We start from the raw sequence: 6,397 nt of genomic DNA, 5'->3' as shown, positions 1-6,397 counted from the left end.
CCTTCCCTCCCACTGGCGGCCTCTGACGGGCAGCCTCTTGGCCTGGCCAGGGCTGCCTCTTCCTCCTCTCCTCCCACGGGCAGCCTTTCCCTCCTTCCCTCCCACTGGCTGCCTCTGACGGGCAGCCTCTTGGCCAGGCCTGGGCTGCCTCCATGGGCAGCCTTTCCCTCCTTCCCTCCCACTGGCTGCCTCTGACGGGCAGCCTCTTGGCCAGGCCTGTGCTGCCTCCATGGACAGCCTTTCCCTCCTTCTCTCCCACTGGCTGCCTCTGACGGGCAGCCTCTTGGCCTGGCCAGGCTGCCTATGGGCAGCCTCTCCCTCCTTCCTTCCCACTGGCTGCCTCTGACAGGCAGCCTCTTGGCCTGACCGGGGCTGCCTCTTCCTCCCCTCACGGGCAGCCTCTCCCTCCTTCGCTCCCACTGGCTGCCTCTGAAGGGCAGCCTATTGGCCTGGCCGGGGCTGCCTTTTCCAAACCTCCTCCCATGGGCAGCCTCTTCCTGTTTCCTTCCCACTGGCTGCCTCTAACGGGCAGCCTTTTGGCCGGGCTGCCTCCATGGGCAGCCTCTTCCTCCTTCCCTCCCACTGGCTGCCTCTGACGGGCAGCCTTTTGGCCTGGCCGGGCTGCCTCTTCCTCCATGGGCAGCCTCCTCCTTCCCTCCCACTGGCTGCCTCTGACGGGCAGCCTCTTGGCCAGGCCGGAGCTGCCTCCATGGGCAGCCTCTTCCTCCTTCCCTCCCACTGGTCGCCTCTGACGGGCAGCCTATTGGCCTAGCCGGGGCTGCCTCTTCCTCCCTTCCTCCCACGGGCAGCCTCTTCCTCCTTCCCACCCACTGGCTGCCTCTGACGGGCAGCCTCTTGGCCAGGTTTTGGCTGCCTCCATGGGCAGCCTTTCCCTCCTTCCCTCCCACTGGCTGCCTCTGACGGGCAGCCTCTTGGCCAGGCCGGGCTGCCTCCATGGGCAGCCTCTCCCTCCTTCCCTCCTGCTGGCTGCCTCTGACGGGCAGCCTCTTGGCCTGGCCTGCCTCCAGGTGCAGCCTCTCCGTCCTTCCCTCCCACTGGCTGCCTCTGACAGGCAGCCTCTTGGCCTGACCGGGGCTGCCTCTTCCTCCCCTCACGGGCAGCCTCTCCCTCCTTCGCTCCCACTGGCTGCCTCTGACGGGCAGCCTATTGGCCTGGCCGGGGCTGCCTTTTCCACCCCTCCTCCCACGGGCAGCTTCTTCCTCCTTCCTCCCACTGGCTGCCTCTGACGGGCAGCCTTTTGGCCAGGTCGGGGCTGCCTCCAGGGGCAGCCTCTTCCTCCTTCCCTCCCACTGGCTGCCTCTGACGGGCAGCCTCTTGGCCTGGCCGGGGCTGCCTCTTCCTCCCCTCCTCCCACGGGCAGCCTCTTCCTCCTTCCTTCCCACTGGCTGCCTCTGACGGGCAGCCTCTTGGCCAGGCCGGGGCTGCCTCCATGGGCAGCCTCTTCCTCCTTCCCTCCCACTGGCTGCCTCTGACGGGCAGCCTCTTGGCCTGGGCTGCCTCTTCCTCCCTCCTCCCACGGGCAGCCTCTCTCCTTCCTCCCACTGGCTGCCTCTGACGGGCAGCCTCTTGGCCTGGCCGGGGCTGCCTCTTCCTCCCCTCCTCCCACGGGCAGCCTCTTCCTCCTTCCTTCCCACTGGCTGCCTCTGACGGGCAGCCTCTTGGCCTGGCCGGGGCTGCCTCCATGGGCAGCCTCTTCCTCCTTCCCTCCCACTGGCTGCCTCTGACGGGCAGCCTCTTGGCCTGGCCGGGGCTGCCTCTTCCTCCCCTCCTCCCACGGGCAGCCTCTCCTCCTTCCTCCCACTGGCTGCCTCTGATGGGCAGGCTCTTGGCCTGGCCGGGCTGCCTCCATGGGCAGCCTCTTCCTCCTTCCCTCCCACTGGCTGCCTCTGACGGGCAGCCTCTTGGCCTGGCCGGGCTGCCTCCATGGGCAGCCTCTTCCTCCTTCCCTCCCACTGGCTGCCTCTGACGGGCAGCCTCTTGGCCAGGCCGGGGCTGCCTCCATGGGCAGCCTCTTCCTCCTTCCCTCCCACTGGCTGCCTCTGACGGGCAGCCTCTTGGCCTGGCCGGGGCTGCCTCTTCCTCCCCTCCTCCCACGGGCAGCCTCTCCTCCTTCCTCCCACTGGCTGCCTCTGACGGGCAGCCTCTTGGCCTGGCCTGGGCTGCCTCCATGGGCAGCCTCTTCCTCCTTCCCTCCCACTGGCTGCCTCTGACGGGCAGCCTCTTGGCCTGGCCGGGGCTGCCTCTTCCTCCCCTCCTCCCACGGGCAGCCTCTCCCTCCTTCCCTCCCACTGGCTGCCTCTGATGGGCAGCCTCATGGCCAGGCCTGGGCTGCCTCCAGGGGCAGCCTCTCCCTCCTTCCCTCCCACTGGCTGCCTCTGACGGGCAGCCTCTTGGCCTGGCCTGGGCTGCCTCCATGGGCAGCCTCTCCTCCTTCCTCCCACTGGCTGCCTCTGACGGGCAGCCTCTTGGCCTGGCCGGGCTGCCTCCATGGGCAGCCTCTCCCTCCTTCCCTCTCACTGGCTGCCTCTGACGGGCAGCCTGGCCTGGCCTGGGCTGCCTCTTCCTCCCCTCCCACGGGCAGCCTCCTCCTTCCCTCCCACTGGCTGCCTCTGACGGGCAGCCTCTGGCCTGGGCTGCCTCCATGGGCAGCCTCTCCTCCTTCCTCCCACTGGCTGCCTCTGACGGGCAGCCTCTTGGCCTGGCCGGGCTGCCTCTTCCTCCCTCCTCCCACGGGCAGCCTCCCTCCTTCCTCCCACTGGCTGCCTCTGACGGGCAGCCTCTTGGCCTGGCCTGGGCTGCCTCCATGGGCAGCCTCTCCTCCTTCCCTCCCACTGGCTGCCTCTGACGGGCAGCCTCTTGGCCTAGCCGGGCTGCCTCCATGGGCAGCCTCTCCCTCCTTCCCTCTCACTGGCTGCCTCTGACGGGCAGCCTCTTGGCCAGGCCTGGGCTGCCCTTCCTCCCTTCCTCCCATGGGCAGCCTCTCCCTCCTTCCTTCCCACTGGCTGCCTCTGATGGGCAGCCTCTGGCCTGGCCTGGCTGCCTCCAGGGCAGCCTCTCCCTCCTTCCCTCCCACTGGCTGCCTCTGATGGGCAGCCTCTTGGCCTGGCCGGGCTGCCTCCATGGGCAGCCTCTCCCTCCTTCCCTCCCCCTGGCTGCCTCTGACGGGCAGCCTATTGGCCTGGCCGTGGCTGCCTTTTCCTCCCTCCTCCCACGGGCAGCTCTCCTCCTTCCTCCCACTGGCTGCCTCTGACGGGCAGCCTCTTGGCCAGGCCGGGGCTGCCTCCATGGGCAGCCTCTTCCTCCTTCCCTCCCACTGGCCGCCTCTGACGGGCAGATTCTTGGCCTGGCCGCGGCTGTCTCTAGGGGCAGCCTCTCCCTCCTTCCCTCCCACTGGCTGCCTCTGACGGGCAGCATCTTGGCCTGGCCGAGGCTGCCTCTTCCTCCCCTCCTCCCACTGGCAGCCTCTCCCTCCTTTCCTCTCACTGGCTGCCTCTTCCTCCTCTCCTCCCATGGGCAGCCTCTCTTTCCTTCCCTTTGTTCATCTATCTCTCTACCTGTCTATATCTCTGTTTATCTATCTCCATATCTTTCTATCTCTTTGTTTATATATCTCCATCTATCTATCTGTCTCCTATCTCTCTCTCTCTCTCTCTCTCTCTCTCTCTCTCTCTCTCTCTCTCTCTCTCTCTCTCTCTCTCTCTCTCTCTCTCTCTCTCTCTCTCTCTCTCTCTCTCTCTCTCTCTCTCTCTCTCTCTCTCTCTCTCTCTCTCTCTCTCTCTCTCTCTCTCTCTCTCTCTCTCTCTCTCTCTCTCTCTCTCTCTCTCTCTCTCTCTCTCTCTCTCTCTCTCTCTCTCTCTCTCTCTCTCTCTCTCTCTCTCTCTCTCTCTCTCTCTCTCTCTCTCTCTCTCTCTCTCTCTCTCTCTCTCTCTCTCTCTCTCTCTCTCTCTCTCTCTCTCTCTCTCTCTCTCTCTCTCTCTCTCTCTCTATCTCTCTCTCTATCTCCCTTTCTATCTATGTCTCTAGCACCACATGGTCGGCCTCTGTTTCGGGACCGGCCTCCAGCCCCGCCTCGGGGTCGTGGACGTCCTTGTTCTTCTTCAGGGACTTGGAGCGGCTCCCTACCCTCTTGCTGTTGCCAGAGAGCACGGTCCCGCCCCGCCCCTTCCCCCGTGGACACTCCGGCCAGGTTGAAGTACAATACGGCGTGGCACTCCGCCGTCGTATACTTCAACCCGGCAAGAAGTCCCTCTCGGGCATCTCCTGGTGGCAGACTGTTGCCCAACTTTTCCTTACTCTGTTTTGTAATTCTTATGAAATGAAAAATGTGACTTGGTTCTGTTTTTACGTGGAAAAGTGAGATGGTGGCGAACAGACCTGCTGTGTGGGTGACTGAGTGAGAAATGAGTGAAGGAAGGGGTGAAGATCGATGGAAGAACAGAAAATTGAAAATGGAGAGAGAGCAAGAGAGAGAGAGAGAGAGAGAGAGAGAGAGAGAGAGAAAGGGGGAGACGTATTTGTTAAGTTCAACTATGGCGGGCCACATGTGTGTTGTGGTGAGTAGTCTCGGCAGGACACTGGAGCCTACCCCTTTACTACTAAAATTGTTGTTTCCATATCGCTAGTAAGAAGTTGATCAATGTAATTTGGCACAGATATGTGTTCTTTTTTCTGTTTGTTTGTTTGCTGTCTGCAGTAATTCACTTCTTTGATCAAGGAGTTAGGGTTGAGGGAGGGGAGGGAGTGATGGGGCAGGTAGGGCTGACTTGCTGGCTCTCTCTCTCTCTCTCTCTCTCTCTCTCTCTCTCTCTCTCTCTCTCTCTCTCTCTCTCTCTCTCTCTCTCTCTCTCTCTCTCTCTCTCTCTCTCTCTCTCTCTCTCTCTCTCTCTCTCTCTCTCTCTCTCTCTCTCTCTCTCTCTCTCTCTCTCTCGCTCTCGCTCTGTTATTTGAGAGACTTGAGTTTGATTTGATACAGGTGAATGTTTTGTATCACAGGAAGACAAGTGAAGAGTAAGCAGTTATAGAGGAGGGAGGAGATAAATGGAGGACAGAGCATGATGTGTTTCTGTTACCATTGTACGAGGACGGAAGGAAGGAAGGAAGAAAAATAATGAAAGGATGACAAAGAATGAAGATGAAGAAGTAGAGCAAATTAAGAGAAAAGGCAGAAAGCAGAGGAAAAATACGACCGGAAAGGAAAGAGCAGTAGTAAGAGAGAGAGAGAGAGAGAGAGAGAGAGAGAGAGAGAGAGAGAGAGAGAGAGAGAGAATTAAAAAAAAAAAGATATCTACAACACAGACTTAAGACACAACACACAGAACACGCTTACAACTTTACAGCCACTTAACACCCAAACACAGCATCAACACAAACTTTCAACCGCAGAAACAGAGAGAGAGAGAGAGAGAGGGAGAAAGATGAAAGGAAATGACGAGAGAGTAATATTAAGGTATGTAAGTGGTAAATCTCAGTAGTAAGCGCCCTTGACATCCAAAGAACAAGGAGACTTCACGATGACACGAATGATGAATGACTAGACACACACACACACACACACACACACACACACACACACACACACACACACACACACACACACCGCCTTGTCGTAATGAAGTGATACAAAAGGTGATTAAGGTAATTTTCAAGGTGAGAAGGTGAGAGAGAGAGAGAGTGTTTGCAAGAGAGTGTTCGTTTGTGTGTATGTTTATTTAGTCATATTCTCACTTTTTCATCTCGTCCTCCTCCCTTCTCCTCTCCTTTCCTTCACTCCTCCCCTTGTTTTATTCTCCCTATTTCCCTTCTCCTCACTCTCTTTCTCTTCCATTTTCTCCTCCATTTATCTTTTTTTCTCCCCTTTACTCTCTCTCCTACACACTCACTTCATCACATTTTCTCCTCTCTCTCTCTCTCTCTCTCTCTCTCTCTCTCTCTCTCTCTCTCTCTCTCTCTCTCTCTCTCTCTCTCTCTCTCATTCTTTCCCTGCCCCTTATTTTCTCCTACTCACCTTTGCTTCCCTCTCAGTCTCTCCCTCCCTTATCAGCCCCGCCCCCGCCCCTGCCTCCGCCGCCCCGTACAAGCAGAGCGGGGCGGCGAGGGGCGGGCCGGGTCAGACTCCTACAGCGGGGCGTGTTATCTGATATCTAGCGAGGCATAACTTACGTCAGGGGCAGCTACCGTGGAGAGCGAGAGAGAGAGAGAGAGAGAGAGAGAGAGAGAGAGAGAGAGAGAGAGTGATTTGGTTTAGAAGTTAATAATTTCATATGACTTGTTTTTCTTTTTTCTTTCTCCCTTTCTATTTTTCTCCTTGCTTTTATTTTTTTATTTTCGCTGTTAGATTTCTTTGGGAGAGAGAGAGAGAGAGAGAGAGAGAGAGAGA

The sequence above is a fragment of the Portunus trituberculatus genome, chromosome 38 (genome assembly GCF_017591435.1).
Source record: "Portunus trituberculatus isolate SZX2019 chromosome 38, ASM1759143v1, whole genome shotgun sequence".
In the NCBI taxonomy this organism is placed as follows: Eukaryota; Metazoa; Arthropoda; class Malacostraca; order Decapoda; family Portunidae; genus Portunus; species Portunus trituberculatus.
This window is presented reverse-complemented; position numbering follows the sequence as displayed.